The sequence below is a fragment of the Scyliorhinus canicula genome, chromosome 11 (genome assembly GCF_902713615.1).
Source record: "Scyliorhinus canicula chromosome 11, sScyCan1.1, whole genome shotgun sequence".
In the NCBI taxonomy this organism is placed as follows: Eukaryota; Metazoa; Chordata; class Chondrichthyes; order Carcharhiniformes; family Scyliorhinidae; genus Scyliorhinus; species Scyliorhinus canicula.
The window spans coordinates 21,090,447-21,106,615 of record NC_052156.1 but is presented as its reverse complement, the minus strand read 5'-3'; the positions used below and the strand labels follow the sequence as shown (position 1 = coordinate 21,106,615).

Genomic DNA, 16,169 nt, shown 5'->3' with positions numbered 1-16,169 from the left:
GACAGGGAGGAGAACAGAGCACAGATTGGGAAACAGAGATGACTGGGCATGGAACACAAAACATACAAATATGAATTAGGAACAGGAGAAGGTTATACCACCCCTGCAGCCTGCCAGATCATAGCCAATCCGATTGTGGCCTCCACTTTCATCTCTATTTTCCAGTCTATCCCCTATAACCATTGACTCCCTTGTCAATCAAGGATGTCTAACTCATCTTTAAAATATTCAATGAGTTTGTCTCCACAGTTCTCTGGGGAAGAGACTTGCACAGACTAACGATCCTGTGAGAGAAAACGTTCTCCTCATATATCTGAAATGGGATATCGCTAACCTTTGGACTGTGGTTTCCAGTCCCAGTCTCTCCCATAAGCGGAAATTTTTTTTCAGCATCCACCCTGTCAAGTCCCCCAAGATCTCATGGTGGGGGAGGGGGGGTTCTCTGGCCTCCCTGAGGCTTATTTCTTGGCAGCAGGAGGCACCGGGCCATTGGCGGGCGGTGGGATGGTCTGGTCCCATCACTATCAATTGGATTTCCCATTGGATCCACCCCATGGTGGGAAACCTGCAGCGCGGTTCACCATCGATGGGGCTGGAAGATCCCGTCAGTATCAAGAGCTGGAAAATCTCACCCAAAATGTTATACTTAAATCGCCCCTCAATCTTCTAACTCCAATGGGTGCAGGCTAAAATACGGACATAAAATTAGATTGTAAAGTGGCAATGAAGCAGAAACCCAACCGGAGATTAAAGAGCAGAAGAATGGGGCAGCACGGTGGCCTAGTGGTTAGCACAACCGCCTCACGGCGCTGAGGTCCCAGGTTCGATCCCGGCTCTGGGTCACTGTCCGTGTGGAGTTTGCACATTCTCCCCGTGTCTGCGTGGGTTTCGCCCCCACAACCCAAAAATGTGCAGAGTAGGTGGATTGGCCATGCTAAATTGCCCCTTAATTGGAAAAAATAATTGGGTAATCTAAATTTATAAAAAAAAAAGAGCAGAAGAATAGAAAGCAAATTGGGAAATAAAGAAACAGAAAATAGATCAAAATAAAGAAAATTAACAGAATAATTGGAAATATAGGTTGAGAGGAGAGACAACAGAAAATTATTTTGGAATTAGAAAGCAAGTGTAGACAGCCCTATAAGGAGATTGACACAATAAATAGAAATAAAATCTCTAGACCCCCACCGTTTTCAGCTGCTTCATCAATTACCTTCCTTCTATCAGAAATTCAGAAGTGGGGAAGTTCACTGATGATTGCACAATATTCAGCAACATTTGTGACTCCTCCGATACTGAAGCAGTCCGTGTCCCAAAATGCAACAAGGGCTGGACAATATCCAGGCATGGGCTGACAAATGGAAACTATTAACCAGAAACTGAACTGGACCAGCCACGTAAATACTGTGACTACTAAACTTTCTTTTTAAATTTAGAGTACCCAATTAATTTTTTCCCAATTAAGGGGCAATTTAGCCCCTATCCTGCTATCCCCTATCCCCCTATCCTGCACATCTTTGGGTTGTGGGGGTGAAACCCACGCAAACACGGAGAGAATGTAAAACCTCCACACGGACAGTGAACCAGAGCCAGGATCGAACCTGGGACCGTGGCGCTGTGAGGCACCAGTGCTAACCACTATGCCACCGTGCTGCCCTCTGTGACTATAAAATTCGGGCAGAGGTTAGGATTCCCGCGGCGAGTAATTGAACTCCTGATTCACCATAGTCTGTCCACCATCTCCAGCCACAACTCTCAGGAGCATGATGGAATACTCTCCACTTGCCTGGATGAGTGCAGCTCTAATAACACTCAAGAAGCTCGATACCATCCAAGACAAATCAACCTACTTAATTGGCAGTCCTTCCACAAACATTCTTCCGCCACTGATGCACAGTGGCAGCAGTGTGTACAAGGTGCACAGCAGCAACTCACCAAGGCTCCTTAGGCAACACCTTCCAAATCCATGACCCCTATCATCTAGAAGGACAAGGGCAGCAGTTCTATTTTGTGACAACAAGAATTCTAAACTCCTGCTATCCTCTGTGTGTCAGACTTCATTCCTGAAAGGTCTGACTCTGATTGTTAAACGGTGCCTCATAGTCCTAACTCCTCAACCAATGGGAATGTTTTCTCTCCACCTTACCTACCTGTTTCCCGTAATATCTTAAAAACGTGAGTATTGCTGAAAAAAGAGACACATCGTCCATTCATCAGGACGTGTTGCAAGAATACCCGCGCGAAAGTTCCTCACGAGTGCAAGTCAAAAATCTTCAAATGTGTCTCTTTACTCAGCATAGTCAAGTTCTGTATTTCGTGAACACTCTGTGCTTCACCCATCTCCTGTGGTTGTGAATTCCATATTGTAAGCATTCTCTGAGTAATGCGAGGGACTACCTCACATATGTTTTTCTAAAATATTTATAGATATGCTCACGGCTATTTCTAAAGCTTTAAAACTGAACAAAGACCTTCAAAATGGTTGAACCTCTATCTGTACGTGACCGCCCCCCCCCCCCCCCCCCCCCCCCACCAAACAAAAGAAGCTACCAGCAGTTTCAGGATAATTCACACCTCTTTATCACTGAGGAGTCACTAACAACCACCAGTTTCTCCAACCCAAATTCAGAGAGCTACACAAAGGCCGTCTCTGTTTAATAGCCCAGGCTGGCTGAGACAGACGCCCCACAATTCTCCTTTCAGTTCCTAATGGCTAAGATATTTAACACTCTTTGGAATCCAGATGATGAATACTTTGAGGGGCTGTTTAGCACACTGGGCTAAATCCCTGGCTTTGAAAGCAGACCAACGTAGGCCAGCAGCATGGTCCGATTCCTGTAACAGCCTCCCCGAACAGGCGCCGGAATGTGGCGACTAGGGGCTTTTCACAGTAACTTAATTTTAGCTTACTCGTGACAATAAGCGATTTTCATTTAATTTCATTCTTTGTCGAAGATTGACTGAAGAGATGGCAATCATTTGACTTGGGCCTCTGGCTTGTGGATCAAGTAATATCACCTTGCTGAAATGCAGAGCGCAATCTGCGGCATGATAGCACAGTGGTTAGCACTGTTGCTTCACAGCACCAGAGTCCCAGGTTTGTTTCCCAGCTTGGGTCACTGACTGTGCGGAGTCGGTATGTTCTTCCAGTGTCTGTGTGGGTTTCCTCCGGGTGCTCCCATTTCCTCCCACAAGTCCCGAATGACATGATGTCAGGTCAATTGGACATTCTAAATTCTCCCTCAGTGTACCCAAGCAGGTGCCGGAATGTGGTGACTAGGGACTTTTCACAGTAACGTCATTGCAGTGTTAATATAAGCCTACTTGTGACAATAATAAAGATTATTATTGTTATTATCTCTTTATTATCTAACTAGAAGCCTGTGAAATAAGGAGCTCTGCCCAGGTGAAATCCCTGGCCCTCCATCTACAAAGCTTCTGCTGGACATTCTGTACCATCGCTGAATCACTGAAGACTGAATCACCTCTGCATGCCTACCTGATCATATGAAGTCAGTACTACCGGAAGAGTGAATTGTCCAGCATCAGTTGTCAACCACTGACCTCTGTGAAGGAATACCTCATTGGAGTTTGATTCTGAACCCTGGAACTCATGTGGACCAGGATTTATTTTCTCTGTGGTCCCTAGATTATAAAACTTTATTTTCTCTATAATTCTTTTTACTGTCTTCGATGGAGGTGACACTGTGAGCCCCCTTTCTGATTTTGAATGTGCGCAATAAACTAACCCTTTAAGTTTGTCCTGTCTTGAGTTTGCTGAGGGGTTATTCATAGAAAATTGGATCACACGAAAACTAGAAGGGCTGGGAAATACACCGCCACCTATAAAAAGGGAATCAAATCAAAAACACCTTCCTGTTTACAGACAGGTGATGAGAAGAGAAATTAATGCGGTTTAAATTAACCCCCCCTCATGTCCATAACTGTAAAGGCATTTTTCCTTATTTCCCTCTTTGAGTTATTAGTCTTGGGGTGCTCTGGGTAGTGCCCCTGCCTCTGAGCCAGGATTCATGTTGCACTTTAGGACTTGGTAGCTAAGGTTCATAACACCCAAACAGGTTGAGTGAGTAACCAGAAGGGCAGGCAGCAAGAGCAGGAGACATTCCTAGTCAGCCTTTTCATGGAAAGAAATTGGAGACTCCACCATCATTATCCATCGCTCCATAGCATGCACGTAAAACTGTATGTTGCCACAGCAACTCAGACTCCTTTGGTAGTGTGGTGAGGGTGGTGTCAGCTGACTAGATCAGATTAGTGCCACCAGCTCAGTGGTCGATTCCTGTGCTGGCTTTGGCAAGGGTGCGGGGCTGGGGGGGGGGGGGGGGGGGGGGGGGGTTGGATTTGGGCTTTATGTCCTTGCCTTACCCAGTGGCGGACTGGGTCTAAAAATATTGGTTGCCAGGAGACAAAGGGGGCCCACCCACAACTACAATGCTATCATTTAATTTTCATAATAAATAAAATTTTCAAAAAATACATATGGAAAAAAGGATACAATTAAAATTTTTGTGGAAAAAATGGGTATTTCTTAATAATTACAGTGTACATGTACTGTACATATTACTGGCAGTAGATACCAAATGTAAATACAGAATGTTATAATTGAATTTTTAAAATTTTTAAAATTTTAAGTAATTGGTTAATATTTTTAAATAGTTTACTGCACAATTTACACATTAACAGATAGTTCAAAAGCACAATAGAGCATTGCATGCAGTCCACTATATTAAGAGCAATCGTTTGTGTTCGCTAGATGATTGTGCAAATCTGCCGATAATTGCTTCTGCATCCAATTCATCTAACAATTCCTTTTCAATGGATAGCAACATGTATGATTCCAAATTCTCCTCAGACAGCGAATTTCTTAACCTTGTCTTTATGATCTTTAGCTTTGAAAATGTCCTCTCACATTGGACTTGAGTAACTGATAGTGTGCAGATGACTTTATAAAGTTCATAAAGGTTATCATATGGCTTGTCATGAAGTCTGTTGGATGCCAGAATTTTTAGTACACACGATGGGCAAGTGCTGCAAATTTTACAATTGTTGCAACTGGAATCCATATTCCCACCATCATTAAGCAATAGCTTTAATACATCAAAGTTTGAAGCAAAAGAAAACAATTCCAATATTACTTGATCTTTGCTGATTTGTGGAAACAGCTTAATAATACTTTCCAATGTTTCATCTTCAAGGCCCTTCCCTGCAATAGTTTTAAACTTTGCTGGGTCCATGCTGGACAAATCTTTATACAACTGTTTGTGTTGTACAAAACGTGATTCTAGTGACTGGACAATGCGATCCATTATTAGGTTAAACACATTTACTCGAAAATCAGCTAGAGAATCTGAGGAATTTCTTTCATCATCAATAAGCTCATCTGCCATTCTTTTCTTCTTCCTCTGCCTCTTAACTGGCAATGCTGTTTCCAACACATCAATTTCCAATGTTTGATTTTCATCCATATTCATCTGTGAAATCCTGTCAGAAGAAGCCAGAAGAAATATTGGGCCTGGGTTGATTAGTAATGGATGCACTTGCATTTGTCTCTACATTCAAAGTAGCTCTTCTCTGTTCTTGTAACTCGCATGTCATTGCATTATCACCATGAGCATTGTTTCTTGCTTCTTGATTATTTGTTGCAGAACTGGATATTGATGTGGATTGTGCTTGTGGTATTATAAACTCTGTAATAGGCCTGCATCGCTTGGCTGATTCCTTCCTTTCTGCTTCTTTTTGTTCTTTGCGTTTTAGTAACCCAGATTTATGTCGACCATCTCAAATCACGAATTGTAACTTTATCTTTAAATTCACACACTCTTGCTGAAAACATGGAATTTCCTTAATTATGCCCGACCCGGGCCCCCTTATTCCACATCCTTCCACTACCTCCCCTGCTTCATTCCTTTTCATGCACTGCTTATTTGTGTCCTGTTCTCTTTTTTTTCTTATTCCTTTTTATTACTAAAACAGTTGTCTGTGTTTGTTTCTTTATTGCATTTTTATTTGATATAGGGGGCCCACTTCATCAGGGGCCCACTTGCCATCGGGCAAGCTGACACCCTGGCCAGTCCGCCACTGGCCTTACCTATGGTGAGTTTGTGACGATGCAGGGTAGACCTATAGGTAGAGAACTCAAGAAGACATTACTAGCCTTATCTCTATGGAGTTTGTTTTGGATTCTCCCATAAGTGGATACATTTTCTCCACAGCTACCCGTGTAACCCATTCATAATCCTGAAGACCTCTGACAAATGAGGATACAATGGATGAAGGATGGTGTAGACCATTGGCAAGGAGTCAAGATAATGTGCAAACATGTTAGGGAACAAAGGGATTTGTGATTTGTTTCCCTTCTGATAATATCCGTGTCATCTAAGCTTTGAATGGCATTAACCAGATTTCAGCCAAATATGAGCCGTAATTGATTGCCAATTTTCCACTTGTGTAAATGTATTATATTAAACAGCAGGGGTGACTGCTAAATCTGCTCCTGATTTCCTAACATAATAACAAATACGAGAGAATAAAAATAATAGCCTTAAACTTCAGATGAATTGTTTTCTTAAGAGGTTCTCCTGGTTTTATTTTATGGCTCTAGTCTTGTCCTCAGGGGATAAGACTCCAGCTGTGTGAATTCCTCATAATCAGGGGGCACTTTTTAGATTTATTTTTCCAGTCCATGTAGTACTTAGCTGTTGAAACCAGATGTCTCTTGCCTACTTGTGCTCTTCTCACCACAGATGCTAAAACATAAGGTTACTCGTAATGAAAATGTTAAGTATATACTTGCTGGCCTCTTGCACGTATCAGCAGAAATCCAAGTGATTTCTGCAAGCAGCAAGCCTGATCAGAAATGTCTTTCATCATTAACTGTCGAGTTTATTTTGTGCTTCAATTCCTAACATTCCCCCTGCTTCACTTGATATTTCTGATTGCCGCTAAGGTGGGTTGTTGGGAAAGAGTTAATGCCCTTTAGTACTTAGAACTGGGGTTTAAATTGTTTAATCAATTGCACTTATTGTTTAATAGATTACACCAATCTATAAAGGGGATACAGGTGGCACTGTTTTGTTGTTGAAGAAGTGATTACTGAACACAACAAAGTTGGATTCAAAGAAGTCAAGTCTTGCTTCCTGGTTTTTATTATATAGTTACCATCGGAGCTTAACAAAGGTAGCAGAGAATGGTTTTTGCCTGTAAGAAAAAAGTATTGCAAACTAAGGTTTCTTCGGATGAAAGACTATGTTCTGAATTCTTACCTGAAGAGTGAATTAGAGTAACTTGGAAAACAAATGGTTGAATCGAAAGGTAGAGTGTCAGGGGTATGACTACCCACCATTGTTTCCTGAGCATCAACCCTATGATCAATGGAAAAATGAAGTTACCATATGGACATGGGGTATGTCCTTGCCCAAGACAAAAAAAGGTATGGTCTTGGCACTTTCATTTCCATATGAAAGCAAAATAAGATGCAAGTTTTTTTTTCAGAATTGGAGCCAGAGCATTTCAATTCAGCTGACAGCTTGGATATGTTATTAACTTTAATGGTTAAGATTTACAAAAAGGATGACTTATTAAATTCTTATGAGGCTTGGCCAGACTTTGACAAGTATAGAAAGTCGAAGGATATCTCCATAAAAGCGTACATAATGGCATTTAGCAGACTCGATGCAAGGCTGCAGAAATTCCATCTCAAAATTCCTCAATCCGTACTGCCGTTCAGGTTATTAGACTGTGTCAGTTACAAATATGGATAGGCTTCTGGTTTTGACAGGAATTAAACTCACAGAAAGACACAACCTATGAGAACAAATGTCAGAGGCTCTAAAAATGTCCCGGGGCAAACATTTTCCAGCAACATTCATTGGCTCAAATGCGCCAATAATAATAATTATTATAATAATCTTTATTGTGACAGGCTCTGGAAGACACAATGTTACGGGATGGTGAGGTGGTCTAGAAACAGGCCACCAGCGTCAATATGAAATAAAATTTGTAAGGAAAAAGAACGAGGGCAGAAACACTTTTAACAGTTATGGCAGGAGGAATGAATTGGGGAACTTCAACAGAAAAATGAATCCCTGAAGTGCCCAGGGTGTGGTCAGTTGGTGTTTTAGGTGTGATTCAAAAGTTCCATTATGCAATAAACTGTCCCTAAGCAATATAATTGTGTGAAAAATATGAGACAGAAGACTCAGAAGAAGAGGGAGATATTAACCAAAGAGAAGGCATTGTCTTAGTAATGGAAATTTCCATCTGATGATGCAAGTGCTGGTCGCAGAGGCCTTCAATATTGCCGTATTAGACAGCAGATATATACCAACAGCATGGGGAATGGCCGATTGAAATGTTACCTGGACTGTTTAAGAGACAAAAATCAAAACAAGGTTAAGGAATCTGGAAGTTCCACGAGTTTCAGATTTGGAAATGATAATGCCCTTGAATCGCTGAAAAGCGATTCCTTGTAAAATTGCCAGATGAAATACCCTTATTATTGAGCCGATCAGCAATGAAGAAAGCACATATGAAACTTGGCATAGAAAACAATACGGCCATCATATTTATAAAAACTGTGGACTTACAATTTACAAAGTCTGGAGACTAATCTATTCCATTGATGAATCCTAATTTTTCTTGTCAAGACATTTTGGGAACACTTTCAGCATCAGACAACAAGAGGAGTCTATAAAACAAAGAGTTGATTGTGTTAAAGTTATATCGGCAGTTTGTCCATCCCCAAGGATTAAATATTTTGCCCAGGGATGCAGGTATAAGATATGAAGAATGCACCAAACTTATAGACCAGATAAGTAATGGATGTGATATATGTCAGAAATATAGAAGAACACTATCCTGGCCCACAGTGAGTATGCCCTTAGCGAGAGATTTTAATGAAGTTGCGGCTATGGATCTTGAGGTATAAAATAAAGAAAATAACATTTTCTTTTCACACTTTGTAGACTTGGCAACGAGGTTTAGTCAGTCGACGATTATACATAGTAAAGAAAATAATTGTAGATATTGTGTTGAGTTTGTTATTTATAGCCCTGTTGGCTTGTTTTATTTTGTGATTATGTTTGTTGTGTAAATATATTAATGCATCAATAAAATTCTTGAAAGCAGAAATTTCAGAAATAATTCGTTGAGCTTTGAGGCAGAATGTCGGGCCTTCGGAAACTGTAAAAGGGATTGATTTAGAACATAGAACATAGAACAGTACAGCACAGAACAGGCCCTTCGGCCCTCGATGTTGTGCCGAGCAATGATCACCCTACTTAAACCCACGTAACCCGTATACCCGTAACCCAACAATCCCCCCATTAACCTTACACTACGGGCAATTTAGCATGGCCAATCCACCTAACCTGCACATCTTTGGACTGGTTAGGATAGGTTACTTTGAAGATCTTTTCGGCACTGTTGGCCAAAAATGCTTGGGAATGCAAGTCGATTTAACACGTGCAAAAGTCCAAGAAAGGTTACAGGTGCAGATAGTAAACAATAATTTTGCAGCATGGAAGCCAGACTGTATGGGCACACTTGTCAAGGTTAGTGGGCACAGATTACAAGATTGCAGAAACAAAAGGGGTTGAGCATGCTGAGGAACTTGCGGCAGGATTCTCCGCCCTGCCGCGCCACATTACTGCTTCACCCCGCCGGTGGGATGCTCCGTTACGCCGGCCGGTCAATGGGGGTTTCCCATTGTGGGGCAGCCCCACGCCATTGGGAAACCCCCAGACTGCTGGCAAAACTGAGAATCCCACCCCTGGTACTTCTCATACGCATATTACCAAATTATGAGGACCAGATTATGGAAACCGAGAGGGCATCTGAAGAGAGACGTAGTGATTCTGGATGAGGCTATTTCTCTCAAAGGGCAACTGCCAAAGGGTGGCACTAAAGTGACATACTTGGCAGAAGGGGGAAAAACTGGCTGAATGTATAAGATAAAAGGAAGATCAGGCCTGTGGATTTCGAACATGAAATTCAAAAATGAAGAGCACGGAAACATTGCGTCAGTTCGGACAGTAGGTCAGGCAGTGAACATACCCATAGGAATAGATTGAGAATTGTTGAAAGAACATCTCATACTAGGAGGGGGAGATCATGCAGTAACAGTCTGGAACAAGATATAAGGCAGGATAGAGGGCACTGCTTAACAAGGTCAAGAAACATGGTACAGTTTAGGAATGGTACAGGGAGCAGAAGCCCTTATGATGGAGAGGTCTGAATGGCTTCCAACAAATTAATTGATAAATTAATAAAAGATGCAAAACAGCAAGAACTGCAAAGTTGGAAAGAACTTGGTGTACACGGAGGTCCCAGATAGGGGGCAGAGGGTTCTATCTCATAAATGGATATGCATGGAACAGGTGTTTCTGATGGAACTTCTAAGGCCAAGACCACGCTGGTGACATGAGGTTTTGAAAAACACTTGAGTAGTCAAGATGTAAGGGTAGATTCACGGACAGCAGGATAGGTTACTTTGAAGATCTTTGCGGCACTGTTGGCCAAAAATGCTTGGGAATGCAAGTCGATGCAAGCTTTGTTACATCAGCTTCAGAGAAATTCTTCTCCGTCTTCCAAGAGAGACGCCAAACACAGAAAGGGTATTCTGGAAGTTAAATACATGTGTATAGGGGTTGAATGATGCCTCCAGAGTTTGGTATTTCTCAGTCATAATTGGACAGCTGAATTGGTTCGCTGGACAAACAAGACCAGTTTTGATGTTTTGGAACTAAGCACTAAAATTAACAATCCTAAGGCAGTGGATCCTCACCTCCCTAGTGCAGGCCAACCTCGCTGTCAGTCACTGCTTTCTCCTCGGGCAACCCCGGAATCTCCAGGTCCTGTTCCTCATAGGGGGTGAGAACTCAAATCTCTGGGATTCCTCCCCCTGTCTTGGCCCTTTCCCACTTATTATGGTCTATCTTATCCTGTGGGGACAAAGAGAAGACATTGTGTATCGCACGCTTGATGGGTTGGGGGGGGGGGGTCTATAGCAGGTGGACACCGCACCGAGACATGAAGGGGCTGTGCTCCTGGGTGCCAGGACATCCTGTGGAATAAGCTTGAAGATCGGATGTAGGGAGGTGTCAGCCAGTGAATTGGAGGGTTGGGTTGGGAGAATTTGAAGGGTGGCAGGTGGGACTGATGCCAGGAGAGAGGTGGTAACTTACCCTTTCAGCTGGTAGAAGTAATACCTTCTTCTGACATTAGATGGCGGTCCTCCTGGTCATGCAGCCTGCACTCGCTGCAGCTGCCACTGCCTCCCAGGCGGCATTGCTGACCCTGCTGCTGGCTCTCCAACCCCCTTGGGTGAGGACAGGGTGCCCCGTCTCTGATCCACAGCGTTGAGAAGCCTGGACAAGTCGTCATCCCCCAAAGTGCGGAGCAGGTCTGCGTGCTGCCTCCTCATGCTTTGACTGGGAGTGAGTGCTAAGGGGACGTTTAAAAGCATCTCCCCACATTAGCAGCGAGCAGCTGAGGCGCGAGCCGGGCTAATCAGACAGCGAGGGAGTCAGGCACGACCAGATTCACGTGGGGGCTCGTTTTTCACCAAGTGAGAATTAATATAGGTCACGATCTTGCCATTGCATCCGACATGAAACATCCCACCAAATTTGCCCAAAATAACACTTGGTAATTTCAGGTGAGTTGCACCCGGCATTTTTTTTATATCTAGGATCCTGACTGAAATTTTAAATTGAACAGAGTAGTCGGAAACAGTACCTACAGAGTGTCACATAGACAATAACGTCCTTTTGGGAGAATGTCCATGCTACAAAATATGTCAATGAAAGGAGACTACTGATTGACACAGCTAGCCTAAAACAGACGCTAGAGAACAGGGAGATTCACAAGATGGCAAAGTGTCATCGGACTCGAAACGTTAGCTCTTTTCTCTCCCTACAGATGCTGCCAGACTTGCTGAGATTTTCCAGCATTTTCCCTTTCGTTCCACAAGATCAAGTTAGGTGAGAATACTTACCAATGATTTGACTGACGACAAGATGGGCTAGCTCAAATAAATTATTGGAGATTTTTAAAGTTTAGGCATCTTTTCCTATAAGTAAGAGGTATTTGAGTGAAAGTAGAGAGGGGATAGGGTGCACTTATTGCAGAAGAAAAAATACATATACATTTGTGTTATGACATATTGTAATTTACAAAAAAAAAAGTGTTTTAAGAGGGGGAATCTGTTGGGAATGTTTCCCAGTACTTAAGTTAGAACTGGGTTTCATGATTTAATAGACTGCACCAATACATAAAGGGGATGCAGGTGGCACTGTTTTGTTGTGGAGAAGTGATTACTGAACACGACAAACTTGGAGTCCAAGAAGTCAAGACTTGCTTCCTAGTTCTTATTGAATAGTTAACAATGGAGCTTAACAAGGGTTCCCTCCAATACGCCATTCAGGGAGTCCCTCTTTGATCTGTATCCTGTGATCTAGAATTCCCTTCCCAAGATCTCTCCAGCTCCATCCTCCTTTAACATGCTGTTTAAAGCCTATATCTTCGACCAAGTGTTTGGTCACCTCTCCTAATCCTCTAACTCAGTTTTGTTGGATTTAAGTCTTTGACAACACCAAAGGTGCTAAACAAATGGAAGATGTTGTCACATAGTCAGGCTGATTGGCTGCAAGAAGCATCACAATTGGGCCCACATTTACATTTTGCTACAGTGGACATGGATAGCAGTCAGGATCAGGTTTCCTGGCTCATTTCAATCAACGGACATTGGAGCTAATGGTACCATTTCAATTGCTCCACTGGCTGATATCAGATAAGTCGGTAAGTTGCAGTAGTCAAATCTATTGCCGGAATTCGCTGGCCATTCTTGTGGGCCATATCGTGGGGCAGCACGGTAGCATGGTGGTTAGCATAAATGCTTCACAGCTCCAGGGTCCCAGGTTCGATTCCCGGTTGGGACACTGTCTGTGCGGAGTCTGCACGTCCTCCCCGTGTGTGCGTGGGTTTCCTCCGGGTGCTCCGGTTTCCTCCCACAGTCCAAAGATGTGCGGGTTAGGTGGATTGGCCATGCTAAATTGCCCGTAGTGTCCTAAAAAGTAAGATTAATGGGGGGGTTGTTGGGTTACGGGTATATTGTGGATATGTGGGTTTGAGTAGGGTGACCATTGCTCGGCACAACATCAAGGGCCGAAGGGCCTGTTCTGTGCTGTACTGTTCTATGTTCTATGTTCTCTGTTCCCACGGACAGCGTACCCCCGCCCGCTGATTTCACAGTGGCGTGGTGTGGCCTCAATGGGAAATACCAAGGGCGGGATTCTCCCATCCCGCTGCAGAGTGTCCACGCCGTCGTAAATGCCGTTGTGTTTTACGACTATGTGAACGGGCCGCTGCCAGGAGTAATTCTGGCCCCATACAGGATGCAGAAGGTGCTAGAGCGGTTTGCGCTGCTCCAGCTGCCGATCCTGGCGTGAACTGTGCGCCGTGGGATCCGCACATGCGCAGTGGCGCCAACGCGCACATGCGTGGTGGGCTCCTTCAACGCGCCGGCCCCGACGCAACATGGTGCAGGACTACAGGGAACGGCGCGTAGGAAAAGAGGCTGGGGACAGAGAGGGCGGCCCGCCGATTGGTGGGCCGCAATCGCGGGTCAGGCCGCATCGGAGCCCCCATCCCCCCAAACAGGCCGCCACCTGACCCTCGCACGCAGAGTTCCCGCCGGCGCCGGCGGGACTCAGCATTTTAACTGCAGCCGCTCGGCCCGTCCGGGCCGGAGAATCAGCGGGCCCCTGACTGGCGCCGCGCCAACTATGCCAGCGCCGATTCTCCACTCTGAGGAGAATCGCGTGCCGGCATCGGGGCGGCGAGGTCCGGTCGTGGGGATTCCCTGGCCCGGTCCAGGGCTGGGAGAATACTGCCCCTATGGCCGACGGCGGGAACATAATTCCGCTGCCAGTGACGGCGCGCTGCCGAGGAACACGCGGGTAGGGAGGCGGAGTATTCACCCCAGAATAGCTAACACTGGAAATACATAGCAGGTGAGTCAGCATTTGCAGTGAGAAAAGGTAGATTATGATGTTACAGATGTGTACCCTTCAAGCCAATGCAGAATCTAAACTGTAGTTGCTAAAGTTAATGTTCAGACCCGAGGCATGTGGAATGTCCAGCAAAAGATGGTTCTATTCCTTCAATTTGCATTGGTAAAAGACAGAGACACAATCCCAGCTCCAGGAACATTGTCCTCACCCCTGCCTCTAATTCCCAGTGTAATTGGACTTTCCATGTCACATTGTTCAACCACTTCTACTTCTAGATATCCTTGTTTCAACACATGTCTATTTCACTGCTGATGTTATTGGTCAGAGTCCTGTTCCATTTATGGCAAACATTCACCCGTGCAACCTTCAAGTTATTGTGGCACATTCTCTGCCCATGGTGTGGTCTCCCCTATATTCTGGACAAGGCAAACTCTTTATTGAACCTTTCCATTCTATCTTCAAGTAACGTCCTGGCTTCCCTGTTACTCACCACTTTACCAGTCCTTTCCTTTCCCACTCTAACTTTTCCACCTTTGGTCTCAGTTGTAAGAATTGTAGCTCAACTTTCGACTGGGCAATGTTCACCCTTCCGGATTGGGCATTCAAGGATGCAGGAAATTATGCTTTGGTTGTCAGAATAATAATAATAATCACTTATTGTCACAAGTAGGCTTCAATGAAGTTACTGTGAAAAGGCTATAGTCGCCTGTTCGGGGAGGCTGGTACGGGAATTGAACCCACGCTGCTGGCATTGTATTGCATTACAAGCCAGCTGTTTAGCCCACTGTGCTAAACCAGCCCCTTATCAGGTATGGAGCCTTGGTCAGACCCCATTTGGAGTTTAGTGTTCAGGTGGAAAACCATATCTCCAGAGGGATATATTGGCCTTGGAGAAGGCAGTGCCAATTAACCAAAATGATCCTGGAGGCTTAGCAATGAGGAGAGGTTGCTTAACCCTGGTTTGTATTTCTTAGTATTGAAGCATGAATGGTGATCTAATCAAGGTGTTTAAAATGATTTTTAAAAATGATTTGCTCTGGTGGAGAAATTTAAAAGGGGCATAATCTCAAAATTAGGCCATTCAGGAATGAAACCTGGAAGCGGCTCCACAGCCACGAGAAACTCTCTCCTGAAAATGGACATTAGATCAATTGATTCTTCTAAGCTGATGAGGTTGATGGACTTTAGTGGTGTTAGCTCTTCCAGTGCCTTCTGCAGCTTAACAGTCCTTAAACGACTGAGATCTCCAACAAAAACTTGTTTATTTTCATTGTACCCACGCTTGCCATGAAACATGGAGATGCAGAAGTGCCCCTTCCAGCTCCACCACACAACTATTGTGTTTCCGTGACAACCCAAGAACTTTTATGGTGACCTTTTTCAGAATTATTGAATTCAGTTCGATAACTTGCCATGGTGGAACTTTAACCAATAAATTCAAAGTTTTAGTCCAGTATTGGGGCCTCTACTTACTATTATAAGAGTTCTTCCTGTTGATTCTCTTTTTTTCTCCTTTCTTTAGCTTTGCTGTTATCGTTTTGATCCATGGACACTTAATGGACATGTGTCTTTAAGTCGAGTAGGAGAAATTAGGAATTCAAAAGTTAGAAATGGGAACACTGCTGACTTTGGACCACAAAACCCAGACTTTGTGGCACCCGAGGGATGGGGTGAGTCTCGGTTCGATTGGTTGGCTGGTGGCCAATGAGTTGGTCAAAAGGTTGTATTCTGCCCAGTAACAGGTGGTGATTGAATCCTGCCTGAGTAGGATGATTTCCAGAGATCAAAGGAACGTAGAGTCTGAATCCATGATTCTGAAAGGAAATGCCTGCCCTCTCTCTCACTCTCATGTTCTCTCCAGAAAAGCTGAAACTGCAGAGACCTGAATGAATCTACAGTGAAAACCTTGAATTGAAAACAAAGTTTGAAGAGGAGAAAGGTGCTAGAAACAACCATCTAAAACAAAGATTTGTCCTTTTACTTCCAACCTAACTATTTTCACCCCTCTCTTCTCCCCTGTGTTTGTTTGTTGTGTGGGTGTATAGAGAGTGGGGGCAAGTTAAAGTGGGGGGGGGGGGGGGGTAGGAATTAGATAATAGTTAACCAGCTGAATTTGCTGCACATTTCATTATAGTT

The 16,169-nt window shown here is 43.9% G+C and overlaps 1 protein-coding gene and 1 long non-coding RNA gene across 2 annotated transcripts in view; both read right to left on the bottom strand.

Annotated features, from left to right (window-relative positions):
- The window catches only part of LOC119973894 (flocculation protein FLO11), a 144,356-nt gene that overhangs the window by 25,460 nt on the left and 102,727 nt on the right, over nucleotides 1-16,169 (bottom strand). The window lies entirely within an intron of this gene.
- LOC119973895 lies at nucleotides 5,491-16,118 on the bottom strand. Its single transcript, XR_005462416.1, has 3 exons — nucleotides 15,507-16,118; nucleotides 8,607-8,707; nucleotides 5,491-5,502 (listed from the first exon to the last, which is right to left on the bottom strand). It is a non-coding gene; the product is annotated as an uncharacterized LOC119973895 (long non-coding RNA).